General features: G+C 39.2%; 1 long non-coding RNA gene across 3 annotated transcripts in view; it reads right to left on the bottom strand.

The window, feature by feature from the left end:
• LOC140506852 (uncharacterized) overlaps positions 1 to 24,480 on the bottom strand; it is a 58,837-nt gene that overhangs the window by 2,055 nt on the left and 32,302 nt on the right. For all 3 annotated transcript variants that reach the window (XR_011968130.1, XR_011968131.1, XR_011968132.1), the window contains one exon: positions 18,441 to 18,576. This is a non-coding gene — a long non-coding RNA (uncharacterized lncRNA). The remainder of the gene's footprint in view (positions 1 to 18,440; positions 18,577 to 24,480) is intronic.

Below are 24,480 nucleotides of genomic sequence, written 5' to 3'. Positions count from 1 at the left end.
AAAATCATTGAATTAATAAGTAAAACCAATAGTTGGTTTTATGAAAAAACTAATAAAATTGATAAACCTTTGGTCAATTTGATTAAAAAACAGAAAGAAGAAAATCAAATTACTAATATTAAAAATGAAAGGGGTGAACTCACCTCCAATGAGGAGGAAATTAAAACAATAATTAGAAACTACATTGCCCAACTTTATGTCCACAAATTCGATAATCTAAACGAGATGGATGAATATTTTAAAAAATACAAATTGCCCAGATTAACAGAAGAGAAAGTTGAATACTTAAACAACCCCATCTCAGAAAAAGAAATTGAACAAGCCATCAATGAACTCCCTAGGAAAAAGTATCCAGGGCCAGATGGATTCACAAGTAAATTCTATCAAGCATTTAAAGAACAGTTAATACTATATAGACTATTCTTGAAAACTGGGGAAGAAGGAGTGCTCCCAAATTCTTTCTATGATACAAATATGGTTTTGATACCCAAACCAGGAAGAGACAAAACAGAGAAAGAAAATTATAGACCAATTTCCCTAATGAATATAGATGCAAAAATTTTAAACAAGATTTTAGTAAAACGAATACAGCATCTTATCACGAGATTAATACATTATGATCAGGTAGGATTCATACTAGGAATGCAGGGCTGGTTCAATATTAGGAAAACTGCTAGCATTATCGATCACATCAACAACAAAGCTAACAAAAACCACATGATTATCTCAATAGATGCAGAAAAAACTTTTGACAAAATACAACACCCATTCCTAATATAAACACTGGAGAACATAGGAATAAAGGGAACTTTCCATAAAATAATAAGCAGTATCTATCTAAAACCTTCAGCAAGCAGTATATGCAATGGGGATAAGCTAGATGCATTCCCAATAAGATCAGGGGTGAAATAAGGATGTCCATTATCACCACTATTATTCAATATGGTACTAGAAATATTAGCTGTAGCAATTAGACAAGATAAAGATATTGAAGGAATAAGAATAGCCAAAGAAGAAACTAAGTTATCACTCTTTGCAGATGATATGATGATTTACTTAGAGAATCCCAGAGATTCAAGTAAAAAACTACTTGAAATAATAAACAACTTTGGCAAAGTTACAGGTTACAAAATAAACCCAAATCTATGCATTCCTATATATTAGCAACGAAGTCCAACAGCAAGAGATAGAAAGAGAAATCTAATTTAAAGCTAGGGTAGACACTATAAAATACTTAGCAGTTTACCTGCCAAAACAAACCCAGGGATTATATGAACACAATTACAAGACACTTTTTGCACAAATAAAGTCATATTTAAGTAAGTGGAAAAACATCAGTTGTTCATGGGTAGGTCGTACTAATATAATAAAAATGACAATTCTACCTAAATTAATTTACTTATTTAGTGCCATACCAATTAAACTATCAGACAATTGTTTTCTAGAGCTGGAAAAAATAATATCAAAATTCATTTGGAAGAACAAAAGTTCCACAATATCAAAGGGACTAATGAAAAGAAATGCTTGGGAAGATGGTCTAGCGCTACCAGACCTCAAATTGTACTATAAAGCAGCAATTGTCAAAACCACTTGGTATTGGCTAAGAAACAGAGAGGTAGACAAGTGGAATAGACTTGGCACTCAAGACGCAGTAGGAAAGGAATATAGCAACCTCTTGTTTGATAAACCCAAGGACCCCAGCTTCTGGTATAAGAACTCACTGTTTGACAAAAATTGCTGGGAAAACTGGATAACAGTGTGGTGGAAACTAGGCATAGACCCATTCCTTACACTCTACACAAGAATAAAGTCCAAATGGGTACATGATTTAGGTATAAAGATTGATACCATGAATAAACTGGAGAAGCAAGTAATAGTGTATTTATCAGGTTTATGGAGAAGGGAAGAATTTTTTACTAAAGAAGAGATAGAAAGCATTATGAAATGCAAAATGGATAATTTTGATTACATTAAACTGAGAAGTTTTTGCACAACCAAACCCAATGCAACCAAAATCTGGAGGGATGTAGTAAATTGGGAAAGAATTTTTACAGCTAAGCTTGGGGATAAAGGCCTCATTTCTAGAATATATGGAGAACTGACTCAAATTTATAATCATACAAGTCATTCCCCAATTGATAAATGGTCAAAGGATATGAACAGGCAATTTTCAGAAGAAGAAATTAAAGATATCTGTAAGAATATGAAAAAATGGTCTAAATCACTTTTCATTAGAGAGATGCAAATCAAAACAACTCTGAGGTACCACATTGTTGGGGATGGAAGCTGAATTTCAGGTGGACAGTCTCGGGCGGGTAAAGGTGGGAACTTCTAAATCTTAGAGTTCTCCCGAGACCCCCCAGGAAACGACTGGGAATCGAGGTGAACCGAGCTATCTCGTGTATTTCCGCCTGTTCCCGTGAGAAACGTGATGGGAGAGAGCTCTCCCCGCCCTCGAGATTGTCCCGGATCTGGGCACACTATTCTTATCTAACAGCACAGTATTCAGATGCAAACTATGTTGCTGGAGGGTTTAAGTAAGATCCGGAAAGCCTGAAAGGTCTCTTGGGCGGAGGGGCGCGGAGCAGACAGGACACAAGGCTCCACTTTTCCTCTCTCCTCTCTCCCCTCCCCCTCTCTCCCCACTTATACTTCTACTTCCAATCTCTTATTGTAAGATCTTTGCCTCCTTGGGAGATTCTTCACTCCCTCCTAAAGAAGAATTCCCCTGCACTTGTAACTAGACCCTGAAATAAAGCTCAACCCTTGTTCGACTCTGGAACGTCCTTTCTCTCATACGAGCATCCGGTTTGGCCAACCGAAGACCTCGGGATAGAGGTAAGAAGACTCAGGTAGCCCTCAGGCCTCTAGGCCTGGCAGTTGGCACCCCGAACAGAGGACTGAGAGCGCAGATATCCTGGGTGCTTTGGGAACACCCGGAAGGGGCTGTGAAAGACGCGAGTCCCGAATCCTAGATTCGGAAGGAGAGAAAGAGTGAGAGTAGCTTCCCACACCCATGGGAAAAGGGCAGGGATGGGGAATCAATTGCCAGTAATAAAGCCAGAGGAAGAGGAGGTCTGGGCTGAGATACTTTACAGGGAATGCAGGGAGGCGGGGGTCACTATAGAGTTAAACGACCTCCGAGAATTTTGTAAAAGGATTTGGAGGGGGGGCGGAGCCAAGATGGGGGGGGGGCGGAGCCAAGATGGCGTAGTAGAAAGACGCACATACACATAGCTCCGAACCCACAACCCATAGAACAACTACAAAGAAGTAACTCACGGCGAATTCTGCACCCAGAGGCCACAGAACATTGGAGCGAGGGAGATTTCTGTTCCGGAGAGACCTGCAAACCTCTCGTAAAAGGTCCTTCGTGCTGCGGACTGGGCGCCGGGACTGGGAGCTGAGTACAGCCCTGCCGTGGCCACGGCACCGAGAGGAACAGATCCGAGCGGGCTTCAGGGACGGGATCTCCAGCGGCCGCACAAGTACCTCCACCCACAGGTGACGGGGGTCTGTGAGAGAGTCCCTTTGGTGGGTCGAGGGGGGAGTGGGGTGCCCCCATGGCTCGGGCCCCCTCGGGAGACAGAAGCTGAGGGGCAGCGGCAGACCAGGGCTCTCCAAGCAGGCAGGAGCCTGGATCCATTGTTGAAGGTCTGTGCATAAACTCCCTGAGGGAACTGAGCCTGAGAGGCAGCCCTGCCCTCACCTGAGCATCTGAATTTAATCTCACACTGAATAGCAGCCCTGCCCCCGCCCAAAGCCCTGAGGCTGGAAGCAGCATTTGAATCACAGACCCCAAACACTGGCTGCGAGGATCAGGAGGTGAGGTGGGTGTGAGGAAAATATTCAGAGGTCAAGTCACTGGCTGGGAAAATGCCCAGAAAAGGGAAAAGAAATAAGACTATAGAAGGTTACTTTCTTGGTGAACAGGCATTTCCTCCCTTCCTTTCTGATGAGGAAGAGCAATGCTTACCATCAGGCAAAGACACAGAAATCAAGGCTTCTGTGTCCCAGCCCACTCAATGGGCACAGGCCATGGAAGAGCTCAAAAAGAATTTTGAAAATCAAGTTAGAGAGGTGGAGGAAAAGCTGGGAAGAGAAATGAGAGACATGAAGTCAAAGCATGAACAGCAGATCAGCTCCCTGCTAAAGGAGACCCAAAAAAATGTTGAAGAAAATAACACCTTGAAAACTAGCCTAACTCAATTGGCAAAAGAGGTTCAAAAAGCCAATAAGGAGAAGAATGCTTTCAAAAGCAGAATTAGCCAAATGGAAAAGGAGATTCAAAAGCTCACTGAAGAAAATAGTTCTTTCAAAATTAGAATGGAACAGATGGAGGCTAATGACTTTATGAGAAACCAAGAAATCACAAAACAAAACCAAAAGAATGAAAAAATGGAAGATAATGTGAAATATCTCATTGGAAAAACAACTGACCTGGAAAATAGAGCCAGGAGAGACAATTTAAAAATTGTGGGCCTACCTGAAAGCCATGATCAGAAAAAGAGCCTAGACATCATCTTTCATGAAATTATCAATGAAAACTGCCCTGAGATTCTAGAACCAGAGGGCAAAATAAATATTCAAGGAATCCACAGAACACCGCTTGAAAGAGATCCAAAAAGAGAAACTCCTAGGAACATTGTGGCCAAATTCCAGAACTCCCAGGTGAAAGAGAAAATATTGCAAGCAGCTAGAAAGAAACAATTCAAGTATTGTGGAAATACAATCAGGATAACACAAGATCTAGCAGCTTCTACATTAAGGGATCGAAGGGCATGGAATAGGATATTCCAGAAGTCAAAGGAACTAGGACTAAAACCAAGAATCACCTACCCAGCAAAACTGAGTATAATACTTCAGGGGAAAAATTGGTCTTTCAATGAAATAGAGGATTTTCAAGCATTCTTGATGAAAAGACCAGAGCTGAAAAGAAAATTTGACTTCCAAACACAAGAATGAAGAGAAACATGAAAAGGTGAACAGCAAAGAGAAGTCATAAGGGACTTACTAAAGTTGAACTGTTTACATTCCTACATGGAAAGACAATATTTGTAACTCTTGAAACATTTCAGTATCTGGGTACTGGGTGGGATTACACACACACACATGCACACATGCACACACACATAGAGACAGAGTGCACAGAGTGAATTGAAGAGGATGGGATCATATCTTAAAAAAAAAATGAAATCAAGCAGTGAGAGAGAAAGATATTGGGAGGAGAAAGGGAGAATTGAATGGGGCAAATTATCTCTCATAAAAGAGGCAAGCAAAAGACTCATTTAGTGGAGGGATAAAGAGGGGAGGTGAGAGAAAAACATGAAGTCTACTCTCATCACATTCCACTAAAGGAAAGAATAAAATGCCTACTCATTTTGGTATGAAAACCTATCTTACAATACAGGAAAGTGGAGGATAAGGGGATAAGCAGAGTGGGGGGGGATGATAGAAGGGAGGGCATGGGGAGGAGAGTGCAATTTGAGGTCAACACTCATGGGGAGGGATAGGATCAAAAGAGAATAGAAGTAATGGGGGACAGGATAGGATGGAGGGAAATATAGCTAGTCTTATACAACATGACTATTATGGAAGTCATTTGCAAAACTACACAGATTTGGCCTATATTGAATTGCTTGCCTTCCAAAGGGAAGGGGTGGAGAGGGAGGGAGCTAAAGAAGTTGGAACTCAAAGTGTTAGGACCAGCTGTAATGTTCTTACCACTAGGAAATAAGAAATACAGGTAAAGGGGTATAGAAAGCTATCTGGCCCTACAGGACAAAAGAGAAGACAGAGACAAGGGCAGAGAGGGATGATAGAAGAGAGAGCAGATTGGTCATAGGGGCAATTAGAATGCTTGGCGTTTGGGGGGGGAGGGGAGAAAAGGGGAAAAATTTGAAACCCAAAATTTTGTGAAAATGAATGTTAAAAGCTAAATAAAAAAAAAAAAAAAGAATAAAAAAAAAAAAAAAAAAAAAGGATTTGGAAAGTTTCTCCTTGGCTCAAGCAGACAGGAATATCAAGAGAAAGATGGGGAGCGGTCGGAGAACAAATGACCGCTTATGAGCAACTATGCCCCGGGGAGCTGGAGGATTTAGATTTCCTGATATACGGTGTAATTAAGAGCCTTTTGGAACGGCCAGAGAGTCCAGGGCGGGATTGGAATGAGAGTGGAAGTGGAGAGAGGGGAGGGGAGAACCCTGGTAAGCAGAAAGTTATGGAGTGTAGAGAAAAAATAGACTCGGAGCTCCATCTAGCGGATGGGAAAGGAGAAGCAGGGGAGAATGTACCGTGTCTTCCCTCTGCGCCTCCTTATATCATGCTCCATTGGTCAGACAGTCCAGAGCCACAGTCCAGTTTGGAAAAGGGAATACGAAAGGCTATAGAGAATGGAGAAGACGTAGGGACATTTCCTGTGCTAGAAATAGCGGACCCCAGTGTCCCTGGTGGGGTTCGGAGGAGCCACATACCTATAGAGTGGAAGAGAGTAGCGACTCTCAAAGAGGCTTGTACCAAGCACGGCCCCAATTCACCCTTTGTCATAGCCATGCTTGAGACTCTCAGTGGTCAGTTTGTTCTGACTCCTAATGACTGGAAGAGCTTAGCTAGAGCCTGCCTTACCCCTGGGCAGAATGTTATTTGGGTATCAGAATTTTCTCAGAGGGTAAAGAGCACTACCAGTGGGCTAGGGGCTCAGGCCCTCCAGGCTTATCAGCGATTTACAGGAACAGGGCAGTTTGAGGCTACAGGAAATCAATTACAGTACTCGGCCGCCGATTATGTCTTGATTGCCGGAATGGCTATTGCCGCCTGGAAGGTTATAGCCTCTAAGAAAGAGAGAGAGTTTCCCATGACTAGGATTACGCAGGGAAACACTGAGCCATTTACTAATTTTGTGGCCAGGCTGCAGGAGGCAGTAGGCTGAGACATGGGAGAGGAGAATCAAGGCACAGAGATAGTGTTGAGGACATTGCTGCGGCAGAATTGTAATCATGACTGCAAAAAGGCAATGCTGGGACTGCCAAAGAATTCATCTGTTGAAGAAATGATACAAAGATGTGACAGGGTAGGAAGTCAGGTCTACTTGGCACAGGTGCAAGGGAAGTACCTGGCCGTAGCCTTAAGTAATATCTCTTTGGAGAAAAAATGTTTTAATTGCGGAAAACCGGGACACCTTAAGAAAGAGTGTAGGAAAGAAATAAGTACAGGGAGGGGCCAGGACCCTTGTTTTTCATGTGGAAAGCCAGGTCACCTTGCTAGACAATGTAGGAAGTCGGGAAACGGGGTGAGGGGCCCCTCAAGGGCCCCGAAAGTGTACCCTTTGGCAGAGAATCAGGATGGCCCCTTGGAGGGAGAATACAGGAGATTAGGGGGCCAGAGGAAGGAATGCAACACCTTTACAGCTTAGAGAAGTGCCAGCTTGCAGCTCATCAGTTTACTATGATTCCCCTGAGAGACCCCATACAGGAGGAATCCCTGATATTACAGGACCCCTCTCATGCACCCGTAGTTATATATACAGGAGTTTATCCCACTGGCACCACAGCACTTCCATGCTCCAATGTGGTAGCCGAGCCAGCTCATATAGACAATCAGCTTCTCATAGCTATTGCCCTTCCCTTAAAGCACTCAGTTCAAATCCAGTTACTAAAGGAAATAGGACAGAATAGACCTGAGTGTACAATCTGGCTCAATGGAATTCCCATGACTGGCCTCCTTGAAACTGGAGCGGATAGGACCTGCCTTAGCGGTTGCTCAGTACCCCGGCACTGGAAGCTTAAAGAAAGCCAGAGACCAGTGTGGGAAATAGGAGGGTGCCAAAATACCTTAGAGACAATGCACCCAGTAAAGTGGGAGGCAGAGGATCGCCAAGGGACGGTATGGCTGTTGGTGATTCCAGGACTTAGTTTTAACATCTGGGGCAGAGACATCATGATCCGCCTGGGGATAAAGCTATCAAATTTTTAGTAAGGGCCATTGCTGTTGCACTGGAGTCCCCACCCTTGAATTGGAAGTCAGACACCCCGATTTGGGTGGAGCAATGGCCCCTGACTCCAGAAAAACTCCAGGCACTACAACTATTGGTTAAGGAGCAATTAGAAAAAGGAAATATAGAGCCATCACAGTCACCCTGGAATGCTCCTGTGTTTGTTATAAAGAAAAAATCCAGGAAATTCAGGTTCCTTACAGATGTTAATCTAGCATTTGTGAGCACCTGGCAGCAGCTATACCAAAATAAACAGCTACTATGCAGCCTTATCAATTTCACCTTAAAGGTGATTCTCGCTAAACAAAAAAGGGGGAGATTAAGAGGTCACCTAACACAATCAGAGCTTGATACAGCTGTGTATACACACAATTTTTTGCATATCTCAAAAAACTCACATACTACTCCAGCTATGAGACCTTTTCTGACTATTCCAAGACAACCCCGCAAGGAAAGTAATACCCAGGCTGGATATAAGGACACATGGGCCATGGTAAAGGATATGGCCTCAGGGAAATGGAAAGGTCCGTATAAGATACTAATATGGGGTCCAGGGTATGTTTGTGTCTCCACAGGAAAAGGGAATGCGTGGATTCCCATTAGAAGGATCTGTAGGTGTAAATCGATGTCGGAGACGGTGGAGACGCAGGAGGCGGAGACCCCGGAGAGCCCGGAGACCCCGGAGAGCCCGGAGACCCCGGAGAAGGATCATGCACCACCTGAGTCTGCTGATGACAGCTTTAACCCTGCTGCCCAGAGAGGAAGCAGCACTCATCCCAACATAGCTGACCACTCCATCTAGGCATCTCTTTCCAGCGGCTGAAGTTGGACTTTGATATCACAAACCCAGGACATTGGGGGGGAGGGGAAGGGGTGACCAACTTTTCGGGAGATGACCAACTTTTCACCTGAATACCACAGGCTTGGCCATTCAGGCTTGGCCGTTGAGATCCATTTGCATGACTGAGGGGGTGGTGATGTGTAAGGCGCCAGCACTAGCTGCTTCTCTTAGAATATGCTTTGGAATTAATGATTGCCCTTTCTCTTGTTGTAACTCAGCCATTTAGCTTCATCTTTGTTTTATTTGATGCCTCTCTTTGTCAGTTGTGCTAGCTGCAGATTTCTGTGTAAATGAAGTCTTGTTGTGGGGTACTCATATGCTAAAGGCCTTCCTAATCCACTCAGCCTCCAGTCACTATTTGCTCTAGAGCCATGTGCGCGCAGTGCAAAACAAAAAGGGGGAGATATTGAGGATGGAAGCTCAATTCCAGGTGGACAGTCTCGGGCGGGTAAAGGTGGGAACTTCTAAATCTTAGAGTTCTCACGAGACCCCCCAGGAAACGACTGGGAATCGAGGTGAACCGAGCTATCTCGTGTATTTCCGCCTGTTCCCGTGAGAAACGTGATGGGAGAGAGCTCTCCCCGCCCTCGAGATTGTCCCAGATCTGGGCACACTATTGTTATCTAACAGCACTGTATTCAGATGCAAACTATGCTGCTGGAGGGTTTAAGTAGGATCCGGAAAGCCTGAAAGGTCTCTTGGGCGGAGGGGCGCGGAGCAGACAGGACACAAGGCTCCACTTTTCCTCTCTCCTCTCTCCCCTCCCCCTCTCTCCCCACTTATACTTCTACTTCCAATCTCTTATTGTAAGATCTTTGCCTCCTTGGGAGATTCTTCGCTCCCTCCTAAGGAAGAATTCCCCTGCACTTGTAACTAGACCCTGAAATAAAGCTCAACCCTTGTTCGACTCTGGAACGTCCTTTCTCTCATATGAGCATCAGGTTTGGCCAACCGAAGACCTCGTGAGGTGAGGTAAGAAGACTCAGGTAGCCCTCAGGCCTCTAGGCCTGGCACCACATCACACCTATAAGATTGGCAAACATGACAGAACAAGAAAAGCATAAATGCTGGAGAGGATATGGGAGAGTTGGAACACTAATTCATTGTTGGTGGAGCTGCAAGCTCATCCAACCATTCTGGAGAGCAATTTGGAACTATGCCCAAAAGGCTACTAAAAATGTGCCTACCCTTTGACCCAGCAATATGATTACTAGGACTGTATCCCCAAGAGATCATAAAAATGGGAAAGGGTCCCACATGTACAAAAATATTTATAGCAGCACTCTTTGTAGTTGCCAAAAACTGGAAGTCAAGGGGATGTCCATCAATTGGGGAATGGCTGAATAAATTATGGTATATGAATGTAATAGAGTACTATTGTGCCATAAGAAATGATGAACAAGAAGACTTCAGAGAGGCCTGGAAGGACTTATATGATCTGATGCTGAGTGAAAGGAGCAGAACTAAGAGAATTTTGTGCACAGCAACGACCACAGTGTGCGAGAGTTTTTTCTGGTAGACTTGGAATTTCGTAATAACGCAAGAACTTCTTAAAAATAAAATCCCAATGGTGGTTTTCTAAGGCAAAATGCCTTCCACACTCAGAGAAAGAAATATGTAAGTCATTCACAGAATTTAGCAGATCATGTTTGTGTGTGTGTGTGTGTGTTTGTGTATCATGTTTTGATTTGTTATGATTTCTTCCATTTATTTTAGTTCGACTACATAGCATGACTATAGTGAAAACATACTCAATAGGAAAGTATATGTAGAACCTGTACAGAATTGTATGCGGTCATGGGGAGGCAGGGGGGTATTGGGGGGTAGGTGTGAGGGGGATAAAAATCTTAATTTTATGGCAGTGATTGTAAAACATTAAAAATAATAATAAAAAATAAAGTGTTAAAAAAAAGAATTAATAATAGTTTTCCATGTCTAATTTCAGTCATGGTAAGGGGAAGCATTTCCATTTAGCTATGACTGAGCTCTTCTGAACTCAATTGGTTTCCTTAAAGAACATATTTTCTGCTGATAAAGAAATGTGTTTGGCTAATCCTTGTACGAGTGGAAAGTGAAAATCTATTTTGAATCCACGGGATCCTGACTCTCTACCAAAGTACATTACAAATTTAAAAAATGTGTGAAGATGGGTTCCCTTATCAAAATAATTTGTTTAGCTATAGATAATAACAGTGAAAAATAGTCCTGATGAGGGTTTTGGGATTTATTGAGTGTCTCATTTTGCTTGAAGTGAGTGATAAATTTATTCTGTGAGAACACATCTCTCTTCATTAAATGAGGAAAAGTTCTGGAACAACCCCCTACATGCTACAATGTGTTCAGATTACCCAAGAGACTTTGTAAAGCTTTCTGGGATGAATTTGAAACTATTGAACTAGTGGTACAGAAGAGAGGAGAGGAGCAGGGAGGAGGAGGGGAAGAGAGAAAGGGAGAGAGAGAGAGAGAGAGAGAGAGAGAGAGAGAGAGAGAGAGAGAGAGAGAGAGAGAGAGAGAGAGGGAGGGAGAGAGAGAGAGAGAAGAGACAAGGTGAGACGAGACAAGGTGAGACGAGACAAGAGGAGACAAGAAGAGAAGAGAACAGAAGAGAACAGAAGAGAAGAGAGAGAACGTTTCCCTTTTAGAAGAACAACTTGGGAAGAGGCAAGAGAAGAGAATGCTTTGGGGTCTGTCTAGGAGGTCTTCTTCCCTCCTGCCTTGGTCTCAGGAGGATTAAGTTATCCCATAAGCATCTAGAACATTTTGAACTTTCTTCGACTGTCAAGTAACATCCCTAGAAAAGTTATAAATAATAAATACTTTGGTATCCAAGGACAAACTGAATGAGATGAAGTAAAATAGATTCAAGACTCCATAAAAAACCCAGAAAATAAACTACACTATTCTTATTCTTAATACCTTGAGCAACACAGGAAAATGTTTTCGAGGGGTTATGAGTTATTCCTTTGGTATACATGATATAAGCTTGACACCAAAATTTTTTGGTCTTTATGTGATTCTTGAGGAGATTTTTTTTTTTTTACAAATTATGCCACTATAGTAAATTTTTTGCATTTACAGTTCAGTTGTTTTAGTAGTCTGACTCTTTGTGATGTCATTTGGTGTTTTCTTTCTTTTTGAAAATGATACTAGAATGGCTTTCCATTTCCTTCTCCAACTCATTTTGCAGATGAGGAAACTGAGGTAAGCAGGATTAAGTGACTTGCCCAAGGTCACACACCTGTAAGTGTCTGAGACCAGATTTGAACTCAGGAAGATGAGTTTTCCTGCCTAGGCCCAGCAATCTATCTACTGTTCCACCTAATTGCCCCACTGTAGTAAATATTCATTCCTAAAAGTTAAATATTGATATAAGGTAATAATCATTACAGTATGTGAGAGCTGGTGAACTACAGCATTAAAAAATACAACCCCTAGTTCCTCAGGTTAACTCTAGAGCCTAGAGGAAAAATATTATCTGTGTTCTGTATCTACCTTATCAGTGTGAATAGAAGTTGGGATAAGGATGTCCCAAGCTTTGAACGCACTGCATAATTTAGCAGGCAACAACAACAATAATCTACTGTAAGCTTATTTCACAGTCACAAATCATTAAGACTATTTCTAAGATATTATTTGTCATGTAGTCAAGTGTTACATATGTATATGTAACATGTGTGCATATATATGTATATGAAAAACAAGATTTGCCTAAGATGAACTCTAAATAATTTTGTCTCCATTTTATACTCATCCCTTGTGAGTCCTCTCCTATAACCAAAGTGATCTGCTCTCTATTCATGATTGTTCTGGCCATTTTACTTTTGCTTGCTTTTGCCTCCACCTTTACAAATGGAGGACAGCTAGGTGGTGCAGTGGATAGAGTGCCAGACTGGGAGTCAGAAAAACTCCTCCTTTCGAGTTCAGATCTGGTCTCACATGCTTGCTAGCTATGTTACTCCGGTCAATTCACTTAACCCTGTTTGCCTCAGTTTCCTCATCTGTAAAATAAACCTGAGAAGAAAATGGAAAAACACTCCTGCGTCTTTGCCAAGAAAATCCCTAATGGGGTTGAGAAGAGTTAGATGTGACTGAACAATGATGGAAGTATAACTTAGTCTTCAAGCTCTAGCAAAAATCCCAATCTTTCCTCTCCCTCACCCAAACATTTATTTTTTTAAGAAAACTTGGTCAAGATTTCATCACTGTGCTTTATTCACTTTGTTTTCTCTGTGTGATTTGATTCAATAAACCCTCTGCTCATCGAGAAGCTTCTACATTGGTCAGTACCTTCAATTGCTTCCATATTTGTAGGCAAGCAGTTACTCAGAGGACACAGACTTCTACAGAGAATTATTCCATGTTTCTGTATCCCTTACATTCCTCAAGTCTCTGAAAAAAGGACTGATATCATCTGTCTCCTAATTTACCTTTTTCTAGAACCATTTCAAAAGTGTAATATATATATATATATATAACTGTAATGAATCAGTGAACTCATCTTAAAGTGACATCAATGGTCAAATTACTAGCCAGGGCAAGGGGAGTTCTTCATCCAACAAGGAGATCTAATTATAGATAAATAAAAAATACATGTTTCAATAGAAATATTACCTTCTTTGTCGAGAGTCAGCATAAAATGTACCTTTGAAATATTTCCTTGAAATAAATTCGTTTTGGAGAGAGTATCCAGTATCAAGTCCTATGGATGGCCTAAAGAGCTATACCAGATGAGTTGTGACTAAGGCAGAATATAGAAGTACTGTTATGACTTCCTTATTCTTGAAAGCTATAGTTTTCTAAATTTATCTGATTGCATTTTTGAACTGCCATATAAAACTGCTGACACACATCCGGTTTTTTGTACACCACAATCCCCAGATACTTTGTAGACAAACTCATCACCAACGATACTTCCTTCATTCCTTACTTTAAGAGCCCTAGTGTAAGACTTAATTTATTCTGATTGGATACATTTTATTAAATTCAGCCCAATTCTTAAGACTATAAAATCTTTTTGGATCGTGATTCTATCAGCAAATGTGTTAGCTTGCTTTTCCCATTTTGTATCATCTGTCAGTTTTATGAGTATTCCATCTTCTCTATTCAAGTCACTGAAAACAAAATTAAACAGTAAAGGCCAAAACAGAGCTCTGTAGGCCATCCATAGGAGACAACTTGCCAAACTGACACTGAAACACTTATAACTACTCTTCAAATACAGTCATTCAACTAGCTCTTCTATCAATCAATCTTTCCACTCCCTCCCTGAGACAGTGTACAATCTTATATAGGTTCTACATGTACTTTCCTATTAAATACATGCTACATAGAAGAATTAAAATGAATGGGAGAAACCATAAAATAAAATATAACATAATACAAAAGAAAATTGTCTGTTTCTATCTGCAATCCAATTCCATAGTTCTTTCTCAGGATGTGGAAGGTATTTTGCCTCAAGAGTCCATTGGAAATTTTTTATTTTTTTTTAATTTTTATTTTATTGTATTTTATTTTTATTTTTTTTAATTTTTTTTATTTTTTAATGTTTAACAATCACTGCCATACAATTGAGATTTTATCCCCCCCACACCTACCCCCCACTACCCCCCTCCCTCCCCACGACTGCATATAATTCTGTATAGGTTCTACATATACTTTCCTATTGAGTATATTTTCACTATAGTTATGCTATGTAATCAGACTAAAATAAATGAAAGAAATCATATAACAAATCAAAACATGATACACAAAAACATACACATACACAAACATGATCTGCTACATTTTGCGACTGACTTCCATATTTCTTTCTCTGAGTGTGGAAGGCATTTTGCCTTGAGAACCACCATTGGGATTTTTTTTTTTTAAGAAGTTCTTGCGTTATTATGAAATTCCAAGTCTACCAGAAAAAACTCTCGCACACTGTAGTCATTGCTGTGCACAAAGTTCTCCTGGTTCTGCTCCTTTCACTCAGCATCAGGTCATATAAGTCCTTCCAGGCCTCTCTGAAGTCTTCTTGTTCATCATTTCTTATGGCACAATAGTACTCCATTACATTCATATACCATAATTTATTCAGCCATTCCCCAATTGATGGGCATCCCCTTGACTTCCAGTTTTTGGCAACTACAAAAAGTGCTGCTATGAATATTTTTGTACATGTGGGACCCTTTCCCATTTTTATGATCTCTTGGGGATACAGTCCTAGTAGTCATATTGCTGGGTCAAAGGGTATGCACATTTTTGTAGCCCTTTGGGCATAGTTCCAAATTGCTCTCCAGAATGGTTGGATGCGCTCACAGCTCCACCAACAATGAATTAGTGTTCCAACTCTCCCACATCCTTTCCAGCATTTATCATTTTCTTGTTCTGTCATGTTTGCCAATCTTATAGGTGTGATGTGGTACCTCACAGTTGTTTTGATTTGCATCTCTCTAATTGATAGTGATTTAGAGCATTTTTTCATATGATTATAGATATCTTTACTATTGGAAATTTTTTAAGTCTATGCATTTCAATGAAGTACTAAGTCTACCAGAAAAATTCCTTGCACTCTGTGGTTCCAGCTGTGTACAAAATTCTCCTGGTTCTGCTCCTTTACCTCGGCATCAGTTCACTTAAGCCTTTCCAGGCTTCTCTGAAGTCTTCCTGTTCATCATTTCTCATAGCACAATAGTATTCCATTACATTCATATACCACAACTTGTTCAGCCATTCCCCAATTGGTGAGCATCCCTTTGATTTCCAGTTTCTGGCCACCATAAAGAGAGCTGCCTTAAATATTTTTGTTCATGTGTGACTCTTTCTCATTTCTATGGTCTCTTTGGAATAGAGTCCCAGAAATGATATTACTGGGTCAAAGGGTATGCATATTTTTGTAACCCTTTGGGCATAGTTGCAAATTGCTCTACAGAGTGTTTGGATCAGCTCACAGCTCCATCAACAATTAATTAGTGTTCCAACTCTCCCACCTCTCCAGCATTTAGCATCTTCCTGTTTTGTCATGTTAGCCAATCTGAGGTGATATACTTCGGAGTTTTGATTTGTATCTCTCTAATCAATAGTGATTTAGTGCTTGAATTTCTTCCTCTGAAAATTCTCTGTTCATATCCTTTGACCATTATCAATTGGGAAATGACATATTCTTGTATACTTGACTCATTTCTCCATATATTTTGGAAATGAGAACTTTATCACAGACACTAGCTGCAAAAATTAGTTTTCTGCTTTCCTCCTAATCTTGGTTACATTGAGTTTGTGTAAAATCTTTTCAATTTAATGTAATCACAGTTATCCATTTTGCACTTCATGATGTTCTCTGTCTCTTGTTGGATCATAAATTTCTCCATTCTCCATAAATCTGACAACTACACTGTTCTTTGCTCCCCTAATTTGTTTATAATATCAGTCTTTATACCTAGATCATGTACCCATTTGGACTGTATTCTTGTGTACAGTGCCAGCCATTGGTCTGTATTTCTGCTATATTTCAAACATCACTGACCATGATATTAGTGATTTCTTTCAGTATCTATAGTTCTTCTGAGCTAAGTGACCAAAATTCATCACAGCCAACTAAGTGTTTTCTCACTATCCCTGTACATATCTTAAGTATTAACTGCTAGCCATTTTTTATTTTTTTCTATTTAAAGTACTAATGGCATTTTTTATACAGAGAAATGAAGCAATACAAGAATGGAATATCTCAGTCTTTTGTTATTTTTTATCATCATGCCATTCACATGAAGCAACAATTTTATTCCTCCTTTTGTCCACAAACAAACAAACAAAAAAATCTTTTCTCTTGACTTTATCTTTCTTAACCTCTTTCAGCTGTCTAAGTTTCACCTCTCCTGGAATCATTTTATAGAGTGTAACTGTACTTGAATATTATTCTGTTATCAGCCTTTGCTTCTGTCTTCTGCTTATAGTTTAGTAAGTCCTTCAGAGACCTCATACTTTTTCTCCTCTTCACATTTGCATCTTCCGAATTTCATCCTTGATATTTCTCCCTCCCTCCTTGACTGACTTTATCATACAACTTAGTGAGATGGGATTCTACCTATCATTCATTTGAATCCTTTGAATTATTTTTATCCCAAAATCAAATCATATGTTGATCTATGCTGTGACTTTCTTCTATCACAAAATCGAGGAGGAACTAAGCATTTCCTTGCCAGGGTCATGTCATTTCCAACACCAACAGACTTCTTCCTGCTTAGAGAGAATCATACACAATATAGAATTTCCCTCTGATGATTTCTCCACATTTTCAAGGTTGAAATTATCATTAATGAAGCTCAAGCAGTAATTAGTTTCTTTTGTCCCATTGTGTTCTCATTTATGTCCTATTTGTGAGTGAATGAACCAATTATCTTTTAAATGCTTACTATGTATCAAGCATCATCATGAGCAGCAGAGATACAAATAAGAAAACAAGGCAGTCTCTGCTCCAACATAGTTCACATTCTAGTGAGAAGGAAGGAACAATATCTTGGGATTTTTAGCTGCTAGGGTGGATTAAATAGCCTTAGTGATCCTTAGGACTTATCTGAATCTTAGATGGCAAGGCTATAAGCTGATGTCTTTGTCCACCCGTAAAGTAACTCAGGACTGTATGGGTGAAGAGGAAGGTGAAATATTTCTTCTATTTAGAGTGGGTCTTACGACTTGTTCAGCTAAGTTTCATCTCTCTCAGTCAACATGTATCATGGAGTATTTCCACTGAAACATTCCTTAATGCAGACAGAGGTAGAGGTGCAGAGGATTTAACAGTGGTTTCACTGTTGCTGAGGTTACTGGGGCAGAGGCTCCAATGGCCATGAAAATGTTATCCTTACCTGGTATATAGCCATCACCATAGTGTTTCTCCACCACTAGCCAGAAAGAAAGGCTGCTTCCACTGTCAAGTCAACTTGAGTGACTTGTTTTCAAGTACCTATTAGATTACTAACTCCTTGAAGCCAAGGGACATTGTTATTTTTCATTGCATTTCCAGTCTCAAGCACAGTTGCTTGTATTTTATATTTAAAATATTTATTTTGTAATGTGGCTGTACTCATCAAAGGGTCTGGGAAGAACACATCTTTCTTCTTCAATCTTTCTTATTTGTTTCATTTGAATTGAAATTTGAAATTTCAAAATTTCAAATTAAATTTTGGTGAGCTAGTCCCTAAACTTATAAACTTGTGCTCTGAGACAACAAAAAAAGGGTCTTCTGATGAGCTATGGAGATGAAAGAATGGATGATCCAGGGATTCCTCAGACAGAATTCAGTAATTAGGCAAAAGGAGTAACCTTATCCTTGAAACCATGGCACTTTAAATGAAGTAAAACACTTCAAACTGGTCTCAAGGCTCATGAGAGTCAGTGTTATCAACCCTGCTTTTCAGAGGGACATGATAATTGTGAGGACATAGTCATCTTTTATTTGTGTTACTTCTTGTGATCATAGGAAATTGATATTCCAAGTTGGAAGTGTCCAAGAAATCTTGTGAGTTTCATGGAGGCAGAAATCTCATTAGAATTCTCACTGATATCATTACCCTTTGGAACAGTGATGACTAATGGCAATGAAAATGCCACTAGTAAAAACAGAGAGAGACTTACCTGAGGGAAGATTGTTTCATGGAACAGGCCCCTCAAAAAGTGCCAGCCTTACTCAACAGAGGCATAGACAGTCAGAGCACAGCTGAGTTTCCTCACCAATAGACAGTTATGCCTAAGGGGATTCTTATTAAGTATCCTGCAAAGAAATAAAAGGAGATCTTAGAGTGCTAGATGTGCCCCATTACCTTTGTACTGTCAGTTTAAGCTCACTCTCCTCTAAGACTTTGTGTGCACAAGGACAGAGTGCTTCCCTCGTTTAGAGGGCATGGTTTACATTATCTAAAAGCTCATGGAAATAACTGATTGACTATTTATAGAGAACAAGTTTAAGAGCTTCAGGCTTCTCATGTTTACACTTTGAAACTTGAGAGAGAATAGTAGTTGGGCACCCTTTGGAGACCCCAACCTGTGAGTTATAATACATGGTCAGAAAAGTGGAATGAGAGGTGTTATCATTCAAGAATTTATTGAATGGAAAAGTAGTGAAGAGAAATGAGGGAAAGAAAGAAATGGAAAAGGAAAAGAATGGAGAAATATCTATAATGTTTGACTTTGTAAACTGTGGGCCATGACTGATTCTATTTTTCTCAATTTGGTGGTTCAAGTGGGAGCTAATTGACAGTTTATTGGTCCTCTAGAGAGCTACAAGCATATAGTTAAATTGATCTACAGCAGGTAGCTTAGGTTGTATCTATTATGACTTGGATATGATCACAAAGAACAGCAACCTCTCTTCTACTACTATCATAATCTACTTGGAAGCTAAATTTTGTCTTTATCCCTTCGTAGTTCTGTTGTGAAACTTTTATTCTGTTTCCCTGTAAGTATCTTAATTTCATTCTGGTTACTTAAGTCATCAATTACAGACATTTGAAGTCATGTAGTCAGTCTTCCTCTTCTTTTTCAAGTCAAAATTACAGTTGAGATGTGCTTAAAGTAGAAATTAAATTCAGTTTTATGTTTTTCCCCTTGTTTTTACTACATAATAGGATTACCTGCATTTCAAATTCTCTGTGTTGAAACTCTTAGACTTGTATTGATTTACTTTTGAGGTTGGTTTGGATCTTAGAGACATAGTATTCTCAGGAATTAAAGAAATGTCAATTTGGTTACTCAGTGCGAATAATCTATGTTTATCTAAGTTATTCCTTTTTAAGCATTTAGGATGCTAAAGAAATAATAAAATGGGAGAGGGAAACCATGCTTGTTTCCTTAGGAATGTTCTAGTCAATGACAGAAAACTTTTCTCTGTGGAGAAGACACAGATTGACATCAAAATCCATGCATTCATTCAATAACTCAATACATTTTAAAATATATGTAAGTATGTAATATAATATGTATATATTTAAAATATATACACATTTTAATTAACAAGCATTTATTTTAAATAGTATTTCATAATTGCCTAACATATACAAATCATTCATGCTGGCTTTCCATAGAAAACTAAAGTAAATAACACATTCACAGTCAATTTCCTTAAAATAAATTAGAAGAGAAAAACATAATTTCTAGAAATAACTATATTATGAAGGCATATAAATGATATGAATGATTTTTCATGATAGCTCAGAGAGGGGAGAGAGAACTTTTAGTTGGGCAGGTTAGGGAGAGCTTAAAGGATACCATAGCACTTTAGTAATTCTTCAAATGTAGGAATGTTTCAAACAGTTAAAAATAAAGGCAATAAGAGTGATGGGTAGATCTTTCTTTCACAAAGAACACTCAACATTAATAAAGTTTTTTTTTGAAATCATAAGGTAATTAAATTTTAGTTTGTAACATTCTCTTTTATAAGATTTTGAGTTCTAAGCTTCCCCTCCCCACAATTCCTGAGCCCCCTCTCCAAGACAGCATAAAAACTGATATAGGCAGTGCATGTGCAATCATAATAAACATATTTCTAGATTAGTCATGGTGTGAAAGAAAAATCACAACAAAAGTGAAAGACAATGAGAATCAAAATACAAAAAAGAATGAGAAAATAGTATGTTTCAATCTGCTTCAGACCTAGTTCTTTCTCTGGATGTGGATAGCATTTTCCATCATCAGTCAGTTGGAATTGTCTTAGATCATTGACTTGCTGAGAACAAAGTCTAAGAAAGTTGGTCATTACACAATGTTACTGTAACTGTGCACAATGTTTCCTGGTCCTGCTCACTTTACTCATCATCAGATCAGGCAAATCTTTCAGGTGTTTCTGGAATCCACCTGCTCATCATTTCTTATGGAATAATAGTGTTCCATTACACCCATATAGACCAACTTGTTCATCCATTTTCCAATTTATGGACATTCCCTCAATTTCCAATTCATGGCCAACCCAAAAAGAGCTCCTATAAATATTTTTGTACATGTGGGTCTTTTCCCCTTTTTTACAATCTCTTTGGGATATAGAACTACTAGTTGCATTACTAGATCAAAGGGTATGCACAATTTTATATAGTCCTTTGAGCATAGTTCCAAATTGCTCTCCAGAATAGTTGGATCAGTGCACAAACACACAATGTATTAGTGTTCCAATTTTCCCACATCTTTATGAACATTTGCCATTTTCCTGTTTTGTCATGTTAATCAGTCTGATAGGTGTGCCGTGGTATCTCAAAGTTGTTTTAATTTGTATTTCTCTAACTGTAATAATAATTTAAAATGGAAAGATCTTTCTCATTAATTAATAGCTTCATATGATCTGCTTGGGTTGCTTGGAAGTTTGGGTCACATGTGGTGGAAGGAGTTTGCTGAAGAGGCAGAACAGGAAGGGGAGGGAGTGAGCAAGTGGGGTCAAATCAGAGGGGATAGAACAAAGGACAATACACACAGGCCCAGCTGACACATTGTGACAGTGGATGGTGAGAAGGCCCTGGCTGAGCGAGGGGTGGTTTAAGACTGATACACTACAACAGTTAACTGTGTTCAGAAGGCCCTGCTGGGGGAGGGGAGGCTTGAGAATGGCTTTGTCCTCTGCTGTGATCATGTTCATTAACTTCTTTGCCACCATGACAGATTTTGCTTTCTGTTTCTGGGATTTGGCTTTCTGGTGTTCAAATAAATGTTTTTCTTCCACCTTCTACATGGAGAGTCTTTTATACATTGTGATTGAGAGCTATGCTGGCATATTCATAGTCACCACCAGTGTTGTGAATTTTGCCGGGGTGATACACTAATCAAAAGTGATTTAGAGCCCTTTTTCATAAGAATAGAGATAGGTTTAATTTCTTCATCTTAAAACTGTCTTTTTACATCCTTTGATCATTTATCAATTAGAGAATGACTTGTATTCTTATAATTTGACTCAATTCTCAATATATATTTTAGAACTGTGGCCTTTATCAGAGACACTATTTGTACAAATTGTTTCCCAGCTTTCTGTTTGCCTTCTAATCTTGGTTGCATTGTCGTTGAACAAAATATTTTTAATTTAATGTCATCAACATTATCTATTTTACATTTTCTTATGCTATTTATATCTTATTTTGTCCAAAATCCTTCCCTTCTTCATAGAACTGATAGATAAACTATTCCTTACTCTCGTAATTTGTATATAGTATCACTGTTTATGTGTAAATCATTGCACCCATTTTGATCTTATCTTAGTATATGGTGGAATATGTTGTTCTACGCCAAGTTTCTGCCATAGTGTTTTCTACTTTTCCCAGAAGTTTTTATCCAACAATAAGTTCTTATCCCAGAAGATGAAGTCTTTGTGTTTATCAGATTACTATAGTTATTGAATACTGTCTTGTGTACCTAGCATATTCTACTGATCTACCATTGTATTTCTTAGATATTACCAAGTAGTTCTGATGATTGTTAATTGATAATACAGTTTTAGATCTGGTACAGCTATCCTTTCATGTTTTTTCATTAATTTTCTTGCCGTTCTGGATCTTTTGTTCTTCCAGAATTGTGATTACTATATTTTTTTAACCTTACTATATGAAGTTTTGTTAGTTTGATATGGCACTGAACAAGAAATTCAATTTAGGTAGAAATGTAATTTTTATAGTTTTATCTCACTCTACCCATGGACAACTGATATTTTTCCAATTATTTAGGTATGACTTTATTTGTGAGAAAATGTTTGTAATTGGGTTCATATAGTTCCTGTGTTTGTCTTGGCAGGCAAACTCCCACACATTGCATATCGTCAACAGATACTTTAAATAGAATTTTTCTTGCTATCTCATGCTGCTGGGTTTTGTTAGTAAGATATAGAAATGCCAATGACTAATTTGGCTTTATTTATATCCTGAAAAGTTATTTCATAACTTTGCTTAAGTTGTTAATTATTTCAAGTAGTACTTCAATTGATTCCCTGGGATACTCTGAGGAAACCATCATATCATATTCAAAGAGTGATACTTTTGTTTCTTCATTGCCTATTCTAATATATTCAATTTCTTTTCGTTCTGTTATAGCTGAAGCTAACATTTCTAGTAAAAAGTTGAAAAACAGTGCTGATAATGGACATCCCTGCTTCACTCATAGTATTATTGCAAATGCTTCCAGCTTATCTCCATTACAGATATTGCCTGCTAATCATTTTAGATAAATGGTATTCATAATTTTAAAGAAAACAGCAATAATTTCTGTTCTTTATGGTTAAATGGGGGTTGTATTTTGGCAAAAGCTTTTTCTGCATCTATTGAGGTAATCATATGACTTCTGTTTATTTTGTTGTTCATATGGTCAATTATGCTGATAGCTTTCCTTTTATCAAACCAGCTCTGTGGGGATTTTTTTGTTTTGTTTTTCTTTTTTCTTTTTGTTTTTTGATTTTGGTTTGTCTTAGATCAGTCTTCTGTTTTATTCTTTGCTTTATTACTTCAGCTGAAGCATAATATTTTCTGCTCAGCCTTTTATCTGCATTTTGTGTGTCTGTATCTTCTTCAGATGAGTTTCTTATAAACACCATATTGTAGGATTATGTTTTTTAATTCACTCTGCTATCTACTTCCATGCCGAGGCCACTGACCATTTATCTCAGTTTGAGGTCAATCCCTCCTTAGACGAACTTCCACCTGAAGACAAGGTTTTGAGGACCATAGGCTCCTTTGATTGGCAAAGCGCTTTGTGCTGATTCTATTCCAGCTGAGATCTACAAAGTAGGGGAATCATTGCTCATGGAAAAGCTGACTGAAATTTTCCAGGTTATATGCCAAGAGGAGATTATTGCCCAGGAGTTCAAGGATGCCTTCATGGTCCATCTCTACAAAGATAAAGGGAATATAATGTTATGTGACAATCATAGGAGCTCTCTGTCTTAGTAATTGCTGGCAAGATTCTTGCTAGAGTCCTCCTGAATCCTTCACCTGGAAGACAGTCATATGCCCGAGGGTCAGTGTGGCTTCAGAAAGGGCAGGCGAACAGTTGAAATGATTTTTACTGTGTGAAAACTCAAGGTCTCTCTCAAGAACTTTGGATTTTATTGTGGTCCATGGGAGACACTGGTACAGGACTCCTCAGCATGGTGTGCCCACATCAGAACAGGTTCTGTGCTCTATGAGCAAAGCAGAACTGAGATAGCACAAAGCAAACATTGGATGTGCAAATTTGAAGTATCCACCTCAAATATTCACACGGGCTATCTGTGCCTAATCTGTGGTAGAGCATTCTGAGCTCATAATGGTCTGATCAACCACAGTCGAACATACCAAAATTTCACTTTATCTTGGTGATGTCATTTTGGTCCTTTTCACAAATGAAGGACAAGAGCCAACCATGGGGGGGTGGGGTTCATCCCATTCTGTTTCTTTCTCTTCATCCTAACTTCTCTTTTATGCTTTTCTCTCTCTTTTCTCCTTTTCCTTCCTCTTCAGTATTTTCCTTCTGATTACCACCTTCCTCAATCTGCTCTTCCTTCTATCAGCTTCCCTCTCTTTTATTTTCCCTTTCCCTTCTTACTTCCTATAGGGTAAGATAGATTTCTATACCAAATTGAGTTTGTATTTTATTCCCTCTGAGTCGAATCCAATGAGAACAACGTTCAAACAATGCTCACCTCTCTCTTCTTTCCCTCTACTGTAATAAGCCTTTG

This window comes from Notamacropus eugenii, chromosome 5 (assembly GCF_028372415.1).
Source record: "Notamacropus eugenii isolate mMacEug1 chromosome 5, mMacEug1.pri_v2, whole genome shotgun sequence".
Lineage (NCBI taxonomy): Eukaryota > Metazoa > Chordata > Mammalia > Diprotodontia > Macropodidae > Notamacropus > Notamacropus eugenii.
Note: the sequence above shows the minus strand (reverse complement) of the source record. Positions and strands in the feature narration are given on the sequence as shown.